The sequence below is a fragment of the Spermophilus citellus genome (assembly GCF_964194105.1).
Source record: "Spermophilus citellus genome assembly, chromosome: 8".
In the NCBI taxonomy this organism is placed as follows: Eukaryota; Metazoa; Chordata; class Mammalia; order Rodentia; family Sciuridae; genus Spermophilus; species Spermophilus citellus.
Window position 1 is genome coordinate 118,079,893 of NC_138189.1, and position 24,030 is coordinate 118,103,922.

At 37.5% G+C, this 24,030-nt stretch overlaps 1 protein-coding gene across 4 annotated transcripts in view; it reads left to right on the plus strand.

Moving 5' to 3' along the window:
• Window positions 1-590: 590 nt before the first annotated feature.
• Window positions 591-24,030, plus strand: part of LOC308654351 (broad substrate specificity ATP-binding cassette transporter ABCG2-like) — a 58,227-nt gene continuing 34,787 nt past the window's right edge. Inside the window, exons 1-2 of one of the 4 annotated variants that reach the window (XM_081303611.1) lie at window positions 591-819; window positions 19,021-19,042. The gene's annotated coding sequence lies outside the window, so the exon portion shown is untranslated. Of the gene's footprint in view, window positions 820-1,909; window positions 1,931-6,826; window positions 6,848-19,020; window positions 19,043-24,030 lie in introns of those variants that run through there. The other 3 variants (XM_081303610.1, XM_081303613.1, XM_081303612.1) reach the window with 3 other exon arrangements.

A 24,030-nucleotide genomic window follows, 5' to 3' on the forward strand; every position in this document is an offset into this window, starting at 1 on the left:
GTCTCGAAAGTGAGAAGCCCTTACTTGGGCTCAGTTCTATATATTCCAGTAGACAGCTACTCCATGTAGGCGGCAGCTCAGAGTCCCCTACATTTGGAGTCAGATGATTTGCATAAGAGTTTCATCTTTGCTGGAGGCTGAATTATTTATTGCCTCTGTGGTTCATGACAAGGGATCTTGGTGTCTTGGAATGTTGGCTAGCAACATTAACTGTTAACTCTCCTGAGCTTAAATTCTGTTTTCTAGAAAATTAGCATAATAACATTTAGGACTTTTATGAAGCCAACTAAAGAAATTTAAGAGAAGGCATGCGCACTGTAAAATGTAATAAAAATGTGACTATTAAATCAGTTTCACATGCTGTGCTGTCCCGCCCGGTTGCAATCATGTATCCATTTTTTGTGAGTTTTTCATTTCCCTCTGTAAAAACAGGGAGTTTTTGCGTTGTCCCTGTGTGCTCTGCGACATTCTTCTCCATGACCCAGGCTCTCAGACCCGCTTCATTGAATCCTGACAGGCGAAGCAACCTCCGGATTCCCCCACCTCTCCGACCAAAGGAAGCCAGCCCTCGAGGGAGTGGCCTCCGTCAGCTCCCTGACCCTGCAGCCCGTGGTAAAGCCGCCTCCCCGCTGCTCTACTCTCAGTGTGCAGCCCTGAGCCAGCAGCCAGGAGCTTGCCCAGGCGCCCCCTGGGGCGAGTGCCCGCCAGCAGCGCCGCTGGCCCGGTGGGGTCCTCCCGCGAAGGGCTCTGCCGCGGCTGTGGGCGGTGACCTGGGTGCGCACAGACAGTGTCCCCAGAGCGCAGGAGGGAAGGGAGAAGGTAGGCATGATGCCGGAGACTTGTCGGTAAAACCGAAAGCGAATCAAGTGAGCGCTGATGCACAGGAGGCTGTACTGGGGCCTCTGCTGGAGGCAGAAAGGAGAAACAGCTCTGACCCAGAGTGCTGGTCAGACCGGCTCTTGGAACAAGGAAAAAGCCAGTAGGGGTTGCAAGAATGGGCTCTGTGGAGTCTAGGAATTTTCACTGGCATCCATTTTCATAGGATGTTTCCTTGTGCTGGGCAGACAGACCTTGAGCGAGGAGCATTTGCAGTCCTATTGGACCCAGGTCCAGTATAACCAAGCTTGTGGTTCAAATGAGTTGCTGCAGCTATTAAGAGAACATAGGTGGGGGTGGAGGAAAGCACAAATCATACTGAACAAGTTAAAGGATCCGGGAGTTTGCCTTTAGCCTTGTGCGGGGATCCCCTAACAGTTTCATTCTTCATTCTTTTATGTAATTTATCCTGAGAGTTATTATGGGGAAGGCATGAAGGCATCCGGCCCTAATGCTTTTTTCTTTTTCTTTTCCTTTTTTTTTTTTGGGGGGGGGGATGATGGTGGTGGTGTTGCAGTACTGGGGATTGGACCAAGGACCTCCTACATGCTAGGCAAGTGCTCTATCACTGAACTACACTCCCAGCCCTGCCTCTGTTTTTTGATGTCCACAAGTTGGTTTGAAAAAGCGAGTAGCCAAGAACCTATAGGATATTTTTAGTAGATGACAGGCTCAGTGAAGATTCTTGTAATATATCTCCTTTTGGGGGGGAGGGGTGCTGAATATCTCATTGTCCCCTTCAGATCTTCTATTCACATACTCTTAAGGGTGCTGTTTTTCATGGGGATCCCTGATGGTGTTAGGGAAACTCAGGAAGGAGGCAGCCTGGAAAGGGTGTTTGGGAAAAGCTCTTTAGGAATTGCACAACACAAATGATTGACATCGTGATCAGAAGGAAGCTGCTTGTTGGAGCTGTGTGGAAGGTCCAGGTGACTCCTCTCAACACAGAGGTCAAGGACTGTATTGTTAATGATCTGCCTTTGAGCGCATGTGTCTTGAGACCACATGTGTCTTGAGACCACAGCCCTTGGTCACCTAAACTGCAATTTGGCCAGTGAGTAAATTTGTGTGGCAGGAAAGGTGGGTGTGTATTGTATGTACATTTTGTTAGAAAACAGCACACTACTAAATGCAAAGACTTGATTTTTGTATTTCTGGAGTCCTAGGCCAGAGGCCATACTCTGGAGATGGGGGGGTCCCAACAAAGAATAGTCTGGCCCTACCAACCAATGGAAAGAGTAATGGTGGAAAGCCAGATAGAAACTTTAATCAGTAGAGTTACACTTGGAAGACACAGGGGACTAACATTTCTAGCCCTGTCTTTGGGGGTAATGCATGAGCTTGTGGATTATACAGACATGGGGAGCCATAATCAAAATATCTTGGTCAAACCATGGTCAGATCAGTCATTATCTCAGGATTGGTCAGACTGGACTTGTCTGAGATAAGAAAGTGGCTGTTGCCCAGGGGCCATTTCCACTCATCACAAGAATTTTATTGATCAGATTTGTTATTACTGGAATCTAAGGTGACTGACTCAGAGCAAAGAACACAGAAAATGGAGGCAGAGATGCCAAACTTTTTATCCTGCATTTAGTTGCCCGTTGGTCACTTGCAGGCACAAGTGAAAAGTCTAAGTTATTATTACATTTGTAGCCACTGGCAGTTGCATTCAAAAGTGAGTTTGAAATACAAACTGAATTCAGAATATTGTCAGAAAACAATTTGGTGGTGAAAATGATTCCAGTTCTTTAGTGTGTTATGGGCAGGCTTTTTAAGGTAGACCTGGTGATTATCTCCAGTGTGCGAAGATAAATATTGATGAGGTCTAGATAAAAACTTACTGTGCAGGGAGTTACTACAAGTAAAGGAGAAGCTTGTTCGCAATAATATTTTGAAGTGTTGACTTTTAAAATAAGAAATATATTTGTTTCTTATTCCCAGGACATAACATTTTTCTATAACTCTGGGTGGTTTGCTAAAGAGATATTGGGTTCCCTTTTGTAATTTTTCTGTAAATAATTGAATTTTCATAATTAACTTTTAAAATGAACTGCATGTTGCAACTTATATTAAAAATAATATTGAGAAAGTTCAAGTACAGAAAAATATAAGACCAAAAATTAGATTATAAGTCTTATCAGTTAAGGAAAAAAATGTATATCTATATATCTATAATGTGGTCTCATTTCATTTGCTTTCTTAGTAATAGAAATGTAAAAGGTCACTCCTTTTACAAATAAAAATACTGATTCATAGTAACAAATGTTTATTGGGCATCTTGTTCCAGGCCCTGAGCATTGTGTACAAGTTCTTTTAGGAAATATTCTTTTATATAAGATACATAGAAATAAACACACATATAGTATCTTTTTCTGTATTTATTATCGTTAAGCATCCATGAAGCCTTTGAAGTAAGCTCAAGTATGATAAGCAGAAAATGGACTACAACTTAGACTGGAAAGCTGCCATGAGGGAGCACATTGGAATGGACACAAGCAGAAACAAGTTCCCTTTGCACTTTATAAAAGTGCATCCTGGTGGTCATAACAAAAGGAAATGATTAGTTACATAGTTCAGTGACCATAAAGGGATAAACACTGTGGCTTTTCAAAGAAGCTTTACCTGGCATTTACTTTTGTGCTTTCTTATTAGTACATTAGACTTATACATTATAATTGAGTTTAAAATCATACATGCATAAAGTTTGATTTACTCCACTTCAGTCCCTGGTGCCCTCCCCATTTCCTGACCCTCCTCCTTCCTCCTATCCTCTTTACTCCACTGGTCTTTCTTTCATTCATTTATTTAGTCATTTTTGATTAGTACATCAGAGTTGGAAATATATAAGGATGGAGTTCACTGTGGTATATTTACACATGCCCATAGCAGAATTTTATCAAACTCATTCCGCATTTCTTCGGCTTTCCTGTCTGTCCTCCCTTCGCCTCAGTCTCCTTATATAAATCTTCCATATATTTTCATGATATTCAATCCCCTTCATTTCCTCCCTTATTTTGTTCTAGTTTCCCCAAGAGAAGAAAACATTTGATCTTTGACTTTCTGAATTTGACTTATTTAACTCAGCATGATGTTCTCCAGTTCCACCCATTTACTGGCAAATGCCATAATTTCATTCTTCTTTGTGGCTGAGTAATATTCCATTGTGTATATCCACCACATTTTCTTAATCTGTTCATCTGTTGATGGGCATCTGGGCTGTTTCTATAACTTGACTATTGTGAATTGTGCTACTGTAAACATTGGTGTGACTATTTTACTATTCTAATTTTAGTTCTTTTGAATAAATTCCAATGAGTGGGATAGCGGGGTCATATGGTGACTTCATTCCTAGTTTTTTGAGGAATGTTCATACTGCTTTCCAGAGTGGTGGTACTAATTTGCAATTCCACCAAAAATGTGTGAATGAACCTTCCTTTCCCTGGGACATCCTTGCCAGCATTTAAATTTTTGATAATTGCTATTATGACTGGAGTGAGATAAATCTTAGTGTGGTTTTGATTTGCATTTTCCTGATTGCTAGATATGTTGAACATTTTTTCAAATATTTATTGGCCATATTGTTTCTTCTTTGAAGAAAGTCTATTTAGTTCATTGAAGATTTATTGATTGGGTTACTTTTTTTTGGTATTAAGTGTTTTCGAGTTTTTTATATATTTTCGATACTAATCCCCTGTCAGAGGAGTAGCTGACAAATATTTTCTCCCATTCTGTAGGTTCTCTCTTCACACTTATAATCATTTCCTTTTTAGTTTAGTTGGATCCCACTTAGTGATTCTTGGTTTTACTTCTTGAGCTCTAGGTGTCTTGTTAAGGAAGTTAGTGCCTGCATGTATATGATGGAGTTGACTCTGTTTTCTTCTTGCAAAGTTTCTGTTCTAACTCCTAAAGCTTGACTCATTTGATTTGACTTTCATGCAGGGTTAGAGACAGGAATCTATTTTCATTCTTCTACCTATGGATATCCAGTTTTCCCATTTTGTTACAAAACTGTCTTTCCCACATACATTTTTGGTACCTTTGTGTAGATTTGTCAATGTCTTCCATTCTATTCCATTGGTCTTCATGTTGACTTGATGCCAATAACGTGGTTTTTGTTAGTACAGCTCTGTAGTATAATTTGAGATAAGGTATTGTGGTGCCTTCTGCATCCCTTCTCTTGCTCAGTATTGCTTTGGCCATTGTTGGTCCCTTATTCTTTCGAATGAATTTTAGGACTATTTTTTCTAGTTCTGTGAAGAGTATCATTGGTATTTTGGTGGGGACAGCATTCAATCCTTATAATCTTTTGGTAATGTGACCATTTTATTAATTCTTCCATTTTATTAATTACAATTATACAATTAATAAAATGTGGCCATTTTATTAATTCTGCCTCTCCACGAACATGGGAGGTCTTTTCATTTTCTAAGGACTTCTTCAACTTTTTTTTCCTTCAGTGTTCTGTAATTTTCACTGTGGAGATCTTTCACCTCCTTAGTTATATTAACTCCCAAGTATTTTGTTTTTCTTTTCTGGTTATTGTGAGTGGTATAGACGTCTTGGTTTATTTCTCAGCATGATCAATGTTGTAGCATAGAAAAATCTTGACATGTGAATGTTGCTCTTGTATCCTGTTACCTTGCTGAATTCATTATCAGCTTTAGAAGTCTTTTGGTGGAGTGTTTTCAGGTCTTCCTGATATAGGATCATGACATCAACAAACAAATTATTTGACTTCTTCTTTTCCTATTTGTACTCTTTTTATTTCCCTTTCTTGCCTGAATGCTTTAGCTAATGTTTTAAGGGCTATAGTGAATACTATTTGTGACAGTGAACATCCTTGTCTTGTTCCTGGTTTTAGAGAAAATGTTTCAGTTTCTCTCTGTTCAATATGATCTTGCCTTTGGGTTTGCCATATAGCCTTTAGAATGCCATGGTAGGTTCCCCAGTGTTTTTAACATGAATGCCTGTTGAATTTTATCAGAAGCCTTTTCTGCACCTATTAAGATAATCATATGATTCTTGTTCTTATTTTATGTAAATGGGTGAAATTACATTTATTAATTTGTGTATAATGAACCAGCCTCATATCCCTGGGATGAAAGCCACTTGATTATAATGTACTATCTTTTTTATATATTTCTTAATGTATTTTGTTAATATTTTTAAGGATTTTTGCATCTATTTCATTAGGGATATTGGTCAGTAGTTTTGTTTCCTATTTTTAAATTTGTTCTTTTTAGTTGTACATAACAGTAGAATGTATTTAGAAATATTATACATGCAAGGAGTATAACTTCCCATTCTTGTGGTTGTACATGATATGGAGTTACACTGATCCTGTATTCATATATAAACATAGGAAAGTTATGTACAATTCATTCTACTTTCTTTCCTATTCTCATCCCTCACCCACCTTCCCTGCCCTTCATTTCCCTTTGTCTAATACAGTGAACTTCCATTCCATCCCCTATTATGTGTTAGCATATGCATATCAGAAAAAAATATTCAACCTTTGGTTTTTCAGGATTGGTTTATTTCACTTGACATATTAGTCTCCAGTTCTATAGATTTACCAGCAAATGTCATAATTTAATTTCTCTTTATGACTAATAGTCCATTGTGTATATGTAAAACATTTTCTTTATCCATTCATCTGTTGGAAGGCACCTAGGTTGGTTTCATAGCTTAGCTATTGTGAATTGAGCTGCTATAAACATTGTAGTGGCCACATCACTAGAGTATACTGATTTTAAGTCCTTCAGGTATATGCCAAGAAGTGGGATAACTGGGTCAAATGGTGGTTCCATCCCAAGTTTTCTGAGGAATTTCCATATTGCTTTCCAGAGTAGTTGCACCAGTTTGCAGTCCCACCAGCAATGTATGACTGAATCTTAAAAACACGGGGGAACCTAGGGATAGAAGGCACCTACCATGGCATTCTAAAGACTATATTGCAAACCCAAAGGTAAGATCATATTGAACATCCTTGCCAACATTTACTGTTAGTTGTATTCTTAATAGCTGCCATTCTGACTAGAGTGAGATGAAATTTCAGTGGAGTTTTAATTTGAATTTCTCTGATTAATTAACTGGAGTTGTTCAACATATTTTCATGTTTGTTGACTGATGATATTTCTTCTGTGAAGTGTCTGTTCAGTTCCTTAGCTCATTTATTGATTGGTTTATTTGGGTGTTTTTTTTTGGTGTTAAGTTCTTTATATATTCTGGAGATTAATGCTCTATATGATGTGCAGGTGGAAAGATTCTATCCTATTCTGTAGACTCTCTCTTCATATTCTTCATTGTTTCCTTTGCTGTGAAGAAGCTTTTTAGTTTGAGTCTTGATTTTACTTCTTGTGCTTTAGGAGCTTTCTTAAGGAATTCAGTTCCTAAGCTGACATGATGGAGATTTAAGCTTACTTTTTCTTCTGGTAGGCACAGCATCTCTGGTCTAATGCCTAAGTCCTTGACCCACTCTGAGTTCTGAGTTTTGTGCAGGGTGGGAGATAGGGGTTTAATTTCCTTTTGCTACATATGGATTCCCAGTTTTCCCAGCACCATTTAATGAAGAGGCTATCTTTTCTCCCATGTATATTTTTGGTGTCTTTGTCTAGTGTTTCTGGGTTTGTACCTGTGTCCTCTGTTCTTACTAAGGATTGTTTTGGCTATTCTGGTCCTCTTATTTTTCCCAATGAATTTCATGACTGCTTTTTCTATTTCTGTGAAGAATGTCATTGGAATTTGAATGGGAAATGCACTGAATCTGTATAGAAGTTTCGGATGATGATCATCAAGGCAGATATTTCATTTCTCTATACTGATTTCTAAGTTTCTGGAAGTGGAAGTGGTTGACAAGTGCAGGGCCAGGGAGAGATGAGGACACACAGAGGCCACTTTCTTCCCTTGGGAGTTCACTCTGAGGCTGTCACCAGACTCTGCTTTCAGTTTTGCTCTCCTCAAGTCTTAGTTCTCCCAGCTGTTCTTCAGCATATCACATGGGAAAGCCTTCCCTCTAAAAGCTTGAACAAAACTGGGATGCCCTCTTTTACCACTTTTATTCGGTCTCATCCTTGAAACCCTAGCCAGAGCAAATCAGTCTAACAAAAGAGATGAAAGACCTCTACAATGAAAACTACAGACTACTAAAGAGAGAAACTGAAGAAGACCTTAGAAGATGGAATGATCTCCCATATTCTTGGATAGGCAGAATAAATATTGTCAAATTTGCCATCCTACCAAAAGCGCTATACAGATTTAATGGAATTAATTTTAAAATTCCAATGACACTATTCATAGAAATAGAGAAAGCAGTCATGTCGTTTTGTTTTCTTGATGTGAATTGTTATCTGGAGATATACAGGAGAAATACAGGACTGAAAAAGTCTCACCCTAAAGTAGGGAGAATAAAGATTATCCTGGAAGGAGGAATTTTGTGACCCTCACATAGACCAGATCCCAGAACTCAGAATAAGAATGATTCCCCCTAACTACAAAATCTGAGAAAACATGTTCTCATTAGAATCGGCCAGCATGGGCCAAAGTGGCCCAGAATTATCTTGTATTTTTACAGTGCTTCTTGGGGACTTGGGAGTCCGACACAATCCAGCTATCAAGTCAAAAGTCAAGGAGTGGACTTAAGCACGACCCTTTGACAACTTCCCTGGGACCCCTAAATAAAACTGGAAAGCAGGAGGGGCAAGCCGTCCTTCTACAGTTTAGAGGAGCCACTCTTCCCTTGATAGTGTCCCTGTTCCCTTTTCTTATCCCTTCTAATAAACTCAGGCCTGCAACTTGGAGCAATGTGTCTGAAAACTAGTGAGAGAGGACCACTGGGGCTACCTTGGCTCTGTGGTTGGCCCTTGATCTGCAACAGCAAGACAATTTAGTTACCTCTATAATATGTTAAAAAAAACAATCATGGGGAGTTCATAACCCACTTGAATCAAACTGTGAAATATGATATATTAAGAACTATGTAATGTTTTGAACGACCAACAATTAAAAAAAAAACAACAATCATGATTTAATTGAATACAACTATTTCTCATAAAATTTATATTGCTTTTAAAAGTAAGTTATTGAAATCTAATACTTATTATTTTAAGCCTTATTGATAGGTGAAGCATTCATCAAACCTAAAAAACTTTCAAGGTAAAATTTTAACTTAAAAATAAAACATGTTAATGTTCTATGTATTTACATAATTTACAATGGAGAAAGTAAAAGACATTTAAAATAATACAAATCTTGAAGTGGAAAAAAGTTATGATGACATTATTAAAAAGATATATCTACATTTACTAGCAAAATAAATAATTTTTTAGTGAATTATGTTGTATAGCATTTAATTTATGTATATTAGACTTTTGACATAAGACACAACTTAAAAAGTTTTTGGTAGTTTTTAGGGTCATATTAAGGCAATGAAGCATCTACACTTTGCCATCACTTAGTACAGAAATATTTTAAATAATTATATAATTAGTTTCTGTATCGTTGACTCTCCTGCTTCTTAAATACTGTAATTCTCTTATGGCTTTGCTCATTATTAATACACTGGGAATGTGAGGACCAAGGAGTGTGGAGTCAAAGGCCATCCTGAACTGTGGGATGCAATTCTAATGGTGACAGTGTCCAATGCCTTTCACAATGTATCTATTTATAGGACTTTTCATTTTAAGTGAATTTTCTTTTTGAAGGGTACTTGTACCTGGCTTGAGAAGCAGGTTCAGAGTAGTCAAGTAAAGATTAAATAAGCTTTCATATGTGAGAAACACCTGGAATAGAGCCCAGGACTGTAGTTTCTAAAGTGTAAGTCATTATGATGAGGATTATTATTATTGCAGATATTATTACTGTTATTATGTGCAATCTATGTCTAAGTTCTTCTTCTTTTAATTCCTTAAGTATCCTTTCACTCATAAATGAATAACATTTTTTTCATAACTAATATTAGTGAGAAATAATTTAATAATAACTCAAGGTAAATGCTTCACAAAGGCCAAATGAATTTTGATGAGTGAGGCAAGAGAAAGAGTAATTGTCCTGAGGAAGGCTCATGCAAGAGTGAATGCTCACAGGTAAACCGTCACTTACTGAGATTTCAGAGGGTCATTTCTATGGTAGGATGGTGGGAAGTATGGACATAGAATAATAAATGGCACAGCTATGCCAATCAAAACTCAGGCATGTAACAATTAGGCATGATGTTACATGATTAAGTGTATATCAGAACTTAGCAAAAAGATCTTCTGTTATTGATCAAAGAAGATATACTAGTGAAAGTAATTTTTATACTGAGACTTCTGGACAGAACTAATTAAGATGATGGCTAAATAAGTGATTCAGATAAAGAAAAAGATATGAGCAAGTAATAGAAGTTAAAACAGCAGGCTTGACATACAGAAGGGACCATAATCTTGAATATATAACTCTACTTTAGATAGATACTCTGTACCTTAAACAGAGAACTTTGATGGACATAACTTCAATTTTATTCTCTGGAATGAATCTTTGACTTTTAGAACTTCAGTTATAAATCTGAAACAAAACATTGTAAAAACAAAAACATGGTAAAAGAACATTACACATATATTGATGAGGCTAAAAGCCACATTATATGTTTTAAATTAATTTTAATATGTAGAATACAGAATAGAAGTGAATATAGTTCATGTGCTCTCATCTCTTGCCCCTTGTACTTCATAAGAAATTGTGAACTGCATTAGGTTGCTCTGTCACTGATGATATTTTTAAGATGTTACATTTTGCCACTACTTGTCATGTGCATGAAAACATGACTCTTACTAGCAGTTAAATATCATCAGCAAAATCCTAATTAAATACCTTACTCCCCCATATATCATATGGCATGCCAAAGCCCAATAAGAATTCTGAGTTATTTTCATGATTAGGGTGGTTAATTGAGAGCTTACTATAAATGCCTCTTCAGAAAGTTTTCATTTCTCAAATCAGAAAAAAAGTTGTAACACAAGTGGATGTCATAGGAACTGCTGGTTTCACTTTTGGGGCATATCAAGATCCACACTGCTGAGAACAGCAGACTGTAATTAATATACTTTTAGAATAGAGTAGGGAATTTGGTGGTGTTCTCCAACCTACCCCAATGATCACAACATTCAGACAATTCCCGAATTTCTGAAAAAGTGAAGTTTGTGAATGTGAATTTCTAATATCTCTTACACCACATAGTAAAGTTCAAAGAAACAAAATGTAATCTCACAGGCTGCCAGGATTACCTAAGTGATGATGTCATGAATCAGCTTTACAGACTGGAATGTGTCAGGAGGGAACCACTGCCTATTGCTGGGAATTCAGTCAATCATGTGAATAGCAATAAGAGCAATTAAACCAACAACTACACATGGATGTAGCCAGGGAAGGTATCTTTTACATCCTTACAGTGTACATATAGGAAAACTGCTTTCACAGCTAACTTCTAACAGTGGCTAATCATTGTTATCAGAGACAATGCCTTCCTTCACTGTAGAATCTTGCTCTGTAAAAGGATCCATACTTCCCAAGGCCTCCATCCCCCCCAATTTCTTCCTCCTCAGCATTTCCTCTACTCTTCTAGTATTGATACTACTCAAAATGCTGTGTAGCTTTTACATATGGAATTTCAGTCAACAATTTGAAGACCTCTATTAGATATGAATTATTTTTTTCTAGCAAACACAAGAAATATAAAACAATATGCAGATATCACATTAATAAATTTAAATGATTCACTTATACTGTACCATCTTTCGATCGAACTAGAAATAGAATCTCTAGTTTCATAATTAGAGTTTTAACAGCCTCCGAGCAGCTATTATGCATCATTTCTCTTCTGGTACACAAGGGGAGGCCACACCCAGAACCTGAGCTTGCAGGACCCATGTGAGTTTCAGCAATGACCAAATCAAGGCAGGGATCGTGGCAATAAGGATTCCTTGTCAAATTTCCTGTTCTTTCCTTCGTATTTGATATGCTGGAGAGTAGCTGTGAGAAGTAAGGATTTCAGGAGAGCAAAACTGATAGCAGAGTCTGCTGATGACCTCAGGGTGAACTCCCAAGGGAAGGAAGTGGTGAGTCATCATCTCTCTCTGGCTGATTCTGGCCCTGCACTTGTCAACCACTTCCACTTCCATAAACTTAGGTGTCAGTATAGAGAAAAGAAATAACTGCCTTGTTCATGGTCACCCTAAAAAATTCTGTGGAGGAAGTGAAAGACATTCTTAAGACATTCTGCATATAAGCATTTTCTTAAATGTCAATTGTTGCCTGTCATTATCCTCTTCTGATCCTCACCAGAATCATTAGTAAAACTCAATAATCACTGCAACAGATTGTCATTCATTTCTAATAATAATTACTACATGATTTAATGTGATAATTTTCTAGCACATTTGTTAAGTACAAGGACCGGGATTATACAATGGTCATTAAAGCAGAGTGGAGTTTAATCTCAAAAGTGATGACAAAACCCAGATATTATAAGATTACATCATTCTTTGTAGAAATATATGTGCAGGTAATCCATTTGTATGTTGTTTGGATGTTGCTGACTCCGATCTGGCTTGCCTTACTCTGTATTTTTGTTCCTTTTTTTTAAATAGCACTTCTCATCAAAAATATGTATTATTTATTTAGCTCATTTTATTAGATGCAAGACTGTCAAAGAAAAGATATTTGTTTTGTTCACTGATATATCCTAAAGCCTAAGATAGTGCCTTGGCACATAGTGGATGTCACTGTGGACCTGGTACCTGGGTATCCACTCATCATGACCCCTTACTATTGTACTTAATTTCTAAAAGCTTGGGAATCATCTTAGTGTGGGAAACACAGGGAAAGGGGTCAATGTTTGATAGTTGAGGACCTGGTGACAGAATATGTAGCTCTTATTATGTTTTTAATGGCTATGGACATTGAAAAAGTTCAATGCTTGACTTAATTAGAGACCAGGAATTATGAGGTCTACAGGCAATATAAGGAGATAAAGCCTAGGTGCCCATATCACAGGGGTGGTTCCCAAAGGAGATCCTTGTGATGTAGTCTTATATTAGGGACTGGCAAGTGCTAAACCCAACTTCCAGGAGCTCTGACCCCAAGACCAACCCTCCCACCCTAATAACCTTCACCATTCTGAGGGTGGAGATGCCAGCAAAAGACAGACAATCCCACCTATTGGATGAAAAGGGTAGCAGGAAAGATACTGAACTCCAACAAAAACAATACTTGTATTTTTCTTTGAGACTTTTTTCCTTACTTTTCTCTCTAGCTTTTCTCCTACCCTCACATCCCCAAAATTTGTGAAGCCAGGTTCTTTTCATGTGTTAGTCTAGTGAGGGCTGGGATGTCATAGTATATTACAGTTGTGTTGTATAATCTTTTATCTCCTACCTATTTTTACACTTTTTATTTTTCTTGATTTTTATATTGTTTTTTTTGTTGTACTCTATTGTTGTTTTACTTAATTATCTCCCTAAAATCACTTTCTTTTTTTTCTCCTGCTACTAGCCTACTTCTTTATGTTACTCTTTCATGCTTTCAAAGATCTAGTAACTCTATATCCTCACCTCCTACCTCCTTAACATCCTCATCCTATGCCCCATTCCCAGTTCTCTCTTTGTACACCATCAGAAACTGTAGACACTTTTGCAAACCTTCTGTTTATATTGTAGATAATAATTGAACTCACAATTTCTGTATATTGAAGCAAAACCATAAACATCTCAATTGGAGCTATTTGGTTTAAGGTTGTATATTGTTTGTATTTAGGATCTGTTAATATTGTTCTCCTTCTTAAAGGAGAGTTATTGTAACCCTGCAGGGATACTATAAGCCTATAAGGTTAAAGCTGTGACACCTCAGATATGCAGTGCTAGAAAGTAAGACACAGGAACAATATAAAAAAAACAAGGGAAGAGAGTGCTCCAAACAAATCAAGATACTACATTATTAGAATCCATACCAGCACAGCAGAAGAAATGTCAGAGAAGAAGTTCAGGATGTACATAATTTAAATGTCCTGTGAATTAAAGGGTGATTTAAGAGAGCAAATACAGGCAGCAAAAGATCATTTCAATAAAGAGCTACATAAGCAATTACAGAAAGCAAAAGATTACTTCAATAAAGAGATAGAGGTTCTGAAAAAAAAAGAAAGAAATCCTTGAAATGAAGGAAATCGTAAAACAAATAATTAAAAACTCAATAGGAAGCACCACTAATAGATTAGATCACCTGGAAGACAGAACCTCAGACAATGAAGAAAAAATATATAATCTTGAAAATAAAGTTGACCACACAGTGAAGATGGTAAGAAACCATGAGCAGAACATTCAAGAATTATGGGATAACATGAGAAGACCAAATTTAAGAATTATTGGGTTAGAGGAAGGCATAGAGTTACAAACCAAAGGAATGAACAATCTATTCAATAAAATAATATCAGAAAATTTTCTAAACATGAAGAATGAATTGGAAAATCAAATACAAGAGGCTTATAGGTATACATAAAACATAAATCAATGTCATGGTTATACTTGTGTCCCATTACCAAAAAATCTTATTTATATACTATCCAAATATATAAAAATCTGTTGTTCATGCAACTTTTTAAAAGTCATACTTTCTGAATATCAACAAAAGAATAAGCATTATATATAAAATCAAGTCATTTAGAAATTTTAAAAACTTTTTTTCCTCTTAATTACCTGTTGGCCAAAGAGTAAACCTAAACTGCCATGAAAATGTAACATTCCAGATTTAAAGATAGTAGTAGAACTAAGAGGTCTTGGTCCAAGGTTCCAGATCATATATGACAAAGTGAAGTTGAAACATGGCATAGTAAAACTAATTTCTTTTCTAGTTCTGTATTGCACCATATTCTCATGGGATGGAGGAGATAAAATAAGGACATATATTTGAAGGTATTATAAACACTTCATATATAAATGCAAAAATGCCATAAATAATCATTAGTCTTAAACTGGTTTAATTGTCATCAATTTGCAGGAAAAGGTCTGTGTATTACTGAATGACATACTAGTGAGCAAGAGAGAGCAGGAATGGGCAAGTTGTCAACAATAAGTGAGAATCTTTGTGTGCCATTACTGCAGTGTGCAGTAATGGCACACAAATGCCATACCAAGCAATGTCAATAGTGACAATAGTCATAATTACATAATTACATAAATGTAATTAAAAACTAATGTATAAAAGTTAGAATACTAATGGCTTTTTGGAAGGGAATAATGAGTACAATGTAGTACGAGGGAAATTTCTGGAGTATTCTTAATGCTCTTTTTAAAAATCGGGGTGGCCGATCTGGGGATGTAGCTAGTGGTAAAATGAATTGCTTACCATATTTAAGGGTTTGATCCCTCAAAAGGAGGTGTATGAACTGTCCTTGGCAAGACTTGGTGGCCCATGCCTATAATCTCAGCTACTCTGAAGACTAAGGCAGGAAGATAGTAAGTATGAGACCAGTCTCAGCAATTTAGTGAGAACTTGTCTCAAAATAAATAAAAAGGGCTGGGGATATATTTCAGTGTTAGAGCAACCCTGGGTCCAAGCCCAAGTACCACAAAAAATTATTTCTATGTGTGTGCACATACACAAAGACACACATGCACACACACACACACACACACACGAATTCTGGGTGGCAGATGTACAGGAATGTTCACATTGTAAGTATACATCATGTGCTTTAGATTTCCTACATTTTTGTTTGTATGCATATTTACTTCAATGAAAAGTTGTGATGAACATCATTATCCAAAGTACATGTATGAAGACTTGAATTGGGTGTCAATATACTTTATATACAAATAGAGATATGAAAAATTGTGTTATGTATGTTTAATAAGAATTGTGATGCAAAAAAAAAAAAACAAAGTACATGTATAAAGGCATGAATTGGCATGATCATATTTTATATACAAAGATATGAAAAATTGTGGTTTACATGTGTAATAAGATTGTAATGCATTCCGCTGTCGTGTATTTAAAAAAAATTAAATCAATAATAAAAAAGAAAAGTTTACTTAAACCAAAGACCTTTGTAACTATTGAAATTGAGCAGAGTGAGCTCTCAGAATGTAACCATTCAAGCTATGATGCAAGGACCAATGTTACATCTTCTACTATTCTGACTCTCCAGGTTAATTATTATTAATGCCTGATCGATATTTTTTTTCTCACTGTATTTGTAATAGGGTTTAACTGTGATTTTGTTTATTTATTTTGGTGATACTGGAGACTGAACTCAGGGATGTCCTACCTCTGAGGTACATTTCCAGCCCTTTTTCGTTTTCTATTTTGAAGTAGCCTAAATTGCTTAAACTGGACTGGACTTTGTCATCCTCCTGTTTCAGCTTCCTGAGTAGCTGGCAATACAGATGTGCCACCAGAGCTGCTTTATTTGTAAACTTTATAAGCAAATGAATTATTTCTTTATTGGACTCCAGTCTGTGGTATAAAGCAAATTATATGAAGTAAAGTGGTCCCATCCCAGCATCTGGGACATCCCATTGCTTCCTGACACACAAGCACACAGGGACACCACACATCTGTGCTGTCCCTTTCTGCACTAACCTTTTGTTTTCTTTACCTGTAAAAACGGAGTTATTGGTTTGTCCCTGTATGCTTTGCGTCAGTCTTCTCTGTGACCCAGGTTCTGGTGCCCTGGTGTTTATTGTGATCAGCCAGAATGCACTCTCCCTTTTTCCTTCTGCCCTTGCCTGGGTTTAAGCAATAGTTAGGGAGGAGACCAGCCAGAGAACCAATGCTTCTTCTGGCCCCAAAGCCTGAGCTCCACGAGGCTAAGCCTGGTCCATGAGGTCCACGACACTAGCAGCCTTGAGCTGGGCAGACCTGAGCTTGCTCAGGCGCGGCCAGCGATGAGTGTCCAGCTGGGCAGCTGCACGGTGGGGTCCTCCCCTGGAAGGGCTCTGTCTTGGCTGTGGGAAGTGTCCTGGATCCTCACCAACGGAGTCCTCAGAGCGAGCACATGAAGGAAGAGGGAGACGCTCAGTTCTCCACTGAGGGAGGCAAGATGCAGGAGACTGAAACTTGTGACTTGCCAGGAGAACTGAAAGCGAATATGCAGGGAGGCTGTGTTGGGGCTTCTGCTAGAGCAGAAAGGTAGAAAGACCTCTGACCAAGAGTGTCAGACTGGTCTTGGAAAAAGAAAGGGGTCAGGCTTTTTAATCACGTGTAGGGGGTGCACGGATGGGCTCTGTAGAGTCTAGGAACTTTCAACGGTTTGGGGCAGTCAAAGGGTGCTCTTTTATTGGGTGGAAGAGACCACAAGTCATACTGAGCAACAAGTTCAAGGAGCTGGGAGTTTGCCTTTAGCATTTTGTGTTGATTCCCTGGCAGATTTATTCTTTTAGTTTATTATTGGAGTACGATGGTGAAGCCATCCTGGCTTCAATGCATCTGAGTCTTTCTTTTTGTTTCTTTGGTGCTGGACATGGAACCCAGGGCCTGCTGCTGCTAGGCAATTGCTTTACCTGGTCTGTGCCCCGCGCCATACATCTAGTTTTTGACATCTACAGATTGAGAGTGAGGGGTAGGAAAGAACACATACCATACTCTTAATGACTGATAGACTATGAGATGAGGTCCTGGGAGTGCATTTACATTTGCGGGGTGGGGGTGGGGGGTGAGGGGTGAGAGGTACTGGTTGTCTCATTTCCCCCCTCAGAGATTCTATTCTCTTACTCTGTTTCTGTTTTTATGGGTCCTTAACTGTCTGAAGGAGACATGGGAAAGTGGCAGTTTGTCAAGGATCCTGGGGTACTTAGGCATGCATTCCATAGCACAGATCTTTGAGGTCATTATGAGTGGGCTGCTTCAGGGCTATTTGGAAGGTCTAGCTGACTCCTCTTGACCTTTATATTGAGGACTATTAACACTCTACTTCTGAACAGGTGCATCTTGAGACTGGCGCCCTTTTTCACCAGAACCTCGATTAAGCTGAATGAGATCATTTGTGTGGCAGGAAATGTGGGTGTGTGTTGTATGTGCATTTTGTTAGAAAACAGCACACTTCTCAGAAGAGATGACTGAGTTTATGGTAATGAAGTCCTATGCCAGAATCCTGACTCAGGGTGGGTGAAGAGGGGATCTGGTTGTGGGTGTCCAGTTAGCCATGAATGGGTGAGCAGGGAAAGGACAATGTAGGGTGATAAAAACCACAGGGAGCCTTATCTGACAGGCAAGCACCTGGAAGAGAGACTTGCAATGTTTAAACCTCCCCCAGCCATTAATTTCCCCTTAAGAAACACTGTTTTATTCAAGATCAGATTATACCCTGCCTGGTGACCTGTATCCTATCACCAAAACTATCACAACCCCAATCACTCTGGCAACCAACACCCTCACAAAGAAAGCTTACTGATGGCTAATCAAAGGATAATAAGCCTATTAAGGGGGCAAGAAATTGATACAAAAACCAGGGAGGATGGGAGGGGCAGATTCACTGTCTTCCCAGTTTGAAACTGAATCTCTCTAAGGAAGATAGGTAGAACCTGAGCAAGGAAATAAGTACCTGCTCAGCAACATGAGTCACAAACTTAATCCCGTCACAGGGAAGGAAACTCTTTACACATGCTTCTGACATTGTTACTACACTCATATGTTTTAGCCCACTGCCCTGTAGGGATGGGTGAACTTTTTTGGGGGAACTTTAGTCTACTTGTTGCCTTTTATTACTGGAAAACCTAAGGAAAGTCTCATGTCCATCTTAAATGAGATGGAAACAAGAGTTTTCACTTAAGACCTATTTAAAGTCAAGTATTGTGTTGTTACATGATTCTCCTAATACGTCTTGGGACAAGGTGAGAAATGTCCTCAGTGGTTGAACATACAGAGTGGTGACAGTAGAAGTGACTGCTGGTGTTGGAATTTGCACATTTTGGTTTCTGAAGACCTGGGGAGATGGCTTGCAGTGTTTTTAAAGTAAAGGTGTAAAGTTCATACGTTAGTGTTTCCTTCTCTCACTGTTTCAGAAGAATAGAATTTTGGCTAATCATTACCATTTGTTGTGTTCTAATATAAAACTCAGTTATTCTCCTTTAATATCTTAGACATTAATCTTTAAATGGTTTATTTCTTTTCCAGTTTCCAAGATGAATAGGGTGTGGTAAGTATGAAGTTTGGGTTGTAAAAACAATTATTCATCGACGACTTTTGTTTTTGTCAGTTTTGACCTGATGTGCCTGCATGTGGTTTTCTTTTGTTTTTCATGCTTCATGGCTCTGCAGATTGTTCAGTCTGTGACTTAATTCCTTCATCAGTTTTGGAAAATATTTCACTGGTATATATTTTTAAATATTGGTTCTAATCCATTTTTCATGCTCTCCCAGATTTCCACTTCCATCTATGCCAAAAGTTTTTTAGCAAGTTCCAATATTTGTTTGTTTGTTTGTATATTGTTTTGGTACCAGGGCAGGACCACTTAACCACTGAGCCATATCCCCAGGCCTTTATTTTTTGTTTGTTTGTTTTTGTTTGTTTGTTTTGAAACAAGGTCTTGCTCAGTTGTTTAGGTCCTCACTAAATTGCTGAGGCTGGCCTTGAACTTGCAATCTTCCTGTTTCAGCCTCCTGAGCCACTGGGATTACAGGTGTGGGTCACCGTGTCTGGCTTCATGCTCTATTTTTCTTTTGCTCTTTTATGTGGTACTCCTTCTTTTCAATAAGGAGCTCCTCTCATCCTCAGCCATTTTTAAAACAGTGACAGTTTTCATCATTTCTAATTTTCCTCCTGGATGTTTTCTTTATACCAGTCTTCTGGTTCTTGAATTGTCTTTTCTAATCTAATGTGTTTAGCTGTTAAATCCATTCCCCACCTCATACTGGAGATCAAAACCATGGTTTTGATCATGCATTTTACTACAGGGCTACATCCCCAGCCTCCTTATTTGTTTTATAAGAAATAGGGTCTTGCTATTTTTCCCAGGCTGGCCTCAAAATCATTACCATTGTGCTTCAGCCTTTTGTGTATCTGGGACTGTAGATGTACACCACCATATCCAGCTCTAATTCTTAAATTTCATTGTTAAAGATTGTTATTATTTAGCAATCATCAATTTTAAAATTTATATTATTAAATATATTTATCAGCTGTTTTAGAGTCAATGTTTGATAACTCCAGTCTGGATTACCCATGGCTCTACTTCTATGTTCTCATTTTTGGAATTTTAGGTTTTATTTTCTGGCATGGCTGGTAAATTTTTATTGATAATTTTGTTGATGATAACACCTTTGAGAGTGTAATTGACATTCTTCTTGCAAAGTCTAGATAGATCACCTTCTTTTTTTATTGATTTTTTTAAAATAAGTGACACCAGAATGCAATACAATTCTTATTACACATATACAGCACAACTTTTCATATCTCTGGTTGTATATAAAGTATGTTGACACCAATTAGAGTCATCATACATGTATTTTGGATAATGATGTCCATCACATTCCACCATCCTTGCTAATCCTTTGTCCCCTCCCTGTCTCTCCCACCCCTCAGCCCCATCTAGAATATATCTATTCCTCCCATGCTCCCCTTCCCTACCCCAATATGAGTCAGCCTCCTTATATAAAGAAAAAATTCGGCATTTGTTTTTTTGGGATTGGCTAACTTCACTTAGCATTATCTTCTCCAACACCATCCATTTACCTGCAAATGCCATGATTTTATTCTCTTTTATTGCTGAGTAAAATTCCATTGTGTATATATGCCACATTTTTTTAATACATTCATCCACTGAAGGGCATCTAGGTTGGCTCTACAGTTTAGCTATTGTGAATTGTGCTGCTTTAAAATTGATGTGTCTCTGTCCCTATAGTATGCTGTTTTTAAGCCTCTTGGGTATACATCAAGGAGAGGGATATCCGGGTCAAATGGTGGCTCCATTCCCAGATTTCCAAGGAATTTGCTTACTGCTTTCCATATTGGCTGTACTAATTTGCATTCCCCACCAGCAATGTATGAGTGTACCTTTTCCACATCTTCACCAACAATTATTGTTGTTTGTCTTCATAATAGCTGCCATTCTGACTGGAGTGAGATGATATCTTAGAGTAGTTTTGATTTGCATTTCTCTAATTGCAAGAGATGATGAACATTTTTTCATGTATTTGTTGATTGATTGTATATCCTCTTCTGAGAAGTGTCTGTTCAGGTCCTTGGCCCATATGTTGATTGGGTTATTTGTTTTTTTGGTACTTAGCTTTTTGAGTTCTTTATATACCCTAGGAATTAGTGTTCTATCGGATGTGTGAGGGGTAAAAATTTGCTCCCAGGATGTAGGCTCTCTGTTCACCTCACAGATTGTATTTTTTTTTTTTTTTTTTTTTTTGCTGAGAAGAAACATTTTAGTTTGAGTGCATCCCATTTATTGATTCTTAATTTTAATTATTGCACTATAGGAATCTTATTAAGGAAGTTGGGGCCTAATCCCACATGATGAATATTAGGGCCTACTTTTTCTTATATTAGATGAAGAGTCTCTGGCTTAATTCCTAGGTCCTTGATCCACTTTGAGTTGAGTTTTATGCATGGTGAGAGATAGAGTTTTAATTTCATTTTGTTGCATATGGATTTCCAGTTTTCCCAGCACCATTTGTTGAAGAGGCTATCTTTTCTCCAGTGCATGTTTTGGCACCTTAGTCTAATATAAGATAATTGTAATTTTGTGGGTTAGTTTCTGTGTCCTCTATTCTGTACCATTGGTCTACCAGTCTGTTTTGGTGCCAATACCATGTTGTTTTTTTCATTATTCCTCTGTAGTACAGTTTAAGGTCTAGTATAGTGATGCCACCTGCTTTATTGTTCCTGCTAACGATTGCTTTAGCTATTCTGGGTCTCTTTATTTTTCCAGATGAATTTCATGATTGATTTTTCTATTTCCCTGAGGAATGCCATTGGGATTTTCATCAGAATTGCATTAAATTTGTATAGTCTTTTTGATAGTACGGTCATTTTGATAATAATAATTCTGCCTATCCAAGAGCAAGGTAGATCTTTCTATCTTCTAAGGTCTTCTTCTATTTTTCTTTTGCTTCTTCTTTGTGTGTGTGTGTGTGTGTGTGATGGGGATTGAACCCAGGGCCTTGTGCATGCAAGGCAAGCTCTCTACCATTTGAGATATATCTCCAGACCCTATTTCTTTCTTTAGGGTTCTATAGTTTTCATTTTATATATATTTCACTTCTTTTGTTGATTCCCAATATCTTATTTTTTTAGATTATTGTAAATGGAGTAGTTTTCCTCATTTCCTTCTCAGAGCATTTGTCACTGATATACAGAAATGCCTTCGATTTATGGGTATTGATTTTATATCCTGATATTTTGCTGAATTCTTTTACTAGTTCTAGAAGTTTTCTGGTGGAGCTTTTTGGGTCTTCTAGGTATAGAATCATATTAGCAAATAGTGCTAATTTAAGTTCTTTTCCTATACATATCCCTTTAATTTTTTTGGTCTGTCTAATTGCTCTGGCCAGTGTTTCAAGAAGTATATTGAATAGAAGTGGTGAAAGAGGGTATTCCTGTGTTGTTGCAGTTTTTAGAGGGAATGCCTTCAATTTTTTCTCCATTTAGAATGATGTTGGCCTGAAGCTTAGCATAGATAGCCTTTACAATGTTGGGATATGTTTCTGTTATCCTTAGTTTTTCTAGTGTTTTGAACATGAAGGAGTGCTGTATTGTGTCAAAAGTAGAGGTAATTGAGAACATAGACACAACATATCAAACTCTCTGGGACACTATGAAAGCAGATCACCTTCTTAGAGCAGAGGATGGTCTGCTTTGGTTTCCCTATATTCCCAGGACATCTGGGATCTCAAAACCTAGCAGTTTTCAGGGTTATTATCTTTGGTGGCTGATGACTTTTAATTTTGTCTCCCTACCTGAGAGTCTGCTAAAATATTTGAAATAATAGTGGTTTTAGCAAGATCCCTCTAGCAGTTTCCTTTTACCAGACAGTCCTGTATTTCCCCACACACGTGCAGTTTGTGTGTCCAAATGCCTGGTGAGAAAGGGTGGGAGCTGGATTTGCTCCAGTGCTTTTTCCTCATTTCCAGGATTTTGGTTCCTCAAGTTCTGGCTGCTTTGGCTGCTGTCGTCAGAGAACACTGTACATGTCCTCTATTGTTTGATCTACTTTTCCGGTTGTTCTCAGGAGAATGATTAGTTAGGTGCAACTAGTCCACCAAAAGTGGAGAGAAAGTTCTTCATGGATGACTTTGGTTTTTAAAACTGAAAACTAGGTTTATTGCAGTTAAAATTTCAAACCTCTTTTATAAGCTTAGCTCACCTTAAAGTCTCACTCTAATTAAATCTGTTTCAGAGGTCTTTTATAAATTGTTTAGTGAAACATTTTAAACATTTATAAACTTAATGTGAAGGTTTTGCTTTCAAGCCTTGAGCTTTAATGGTTTGATTTACTTAATAATTTTCAGACTTGATTTTAAACTTTCCTAAACTTTAAATATGTTTGTCCATTAAGGAAGTGATTAATTTATTGCAAACAAATTGGAATTTGCCTTTTGTTTTAGTCACCTTTCCATGGCTGTTACAAAATACTTGAGAAAACCAATTTAAAGAAGGAAAGGTTTATTATGAATAATGGTTTCAGAGATTTTAGACCCTGGTCAGCTCACTCCATTGCTTCCAGGGATATTAAAAGGCATAAACATCATACTGTAAGGAGAAGAATGAAAGTTTTAGTTCATGGAAACCAGGAGGCAAAGAAAGGATAGTGGCAAGATATATCCCTCCAGAATGTACCCCCAGTGATCCACTTCCTCCAAATCAGGTCCAATCTCCAAGTTTTTATCTCCCATGGCACCATAGGCTGGCAATTAAGCCTATAGCACATGGACTTTGTGGATATATTGTATCCAAACTACAATACCTTCTTAGATGATTAAAGGCAATAGCAATTAGAGCTGTAAAGTCTGGAACTAGAAATTTCTCCTGACTGTTTAGTTAAGCCTCTTTTAGTAATAATAATATTACAAACTCTAAAATACAATAAGAAAGTAAAGAAACAAATAATCTTATAAATTTTGAAATAGAACCAATCTATCAATTAAAAAGGGGGTATGAGTGCGATTAGGTAGGGTGTTC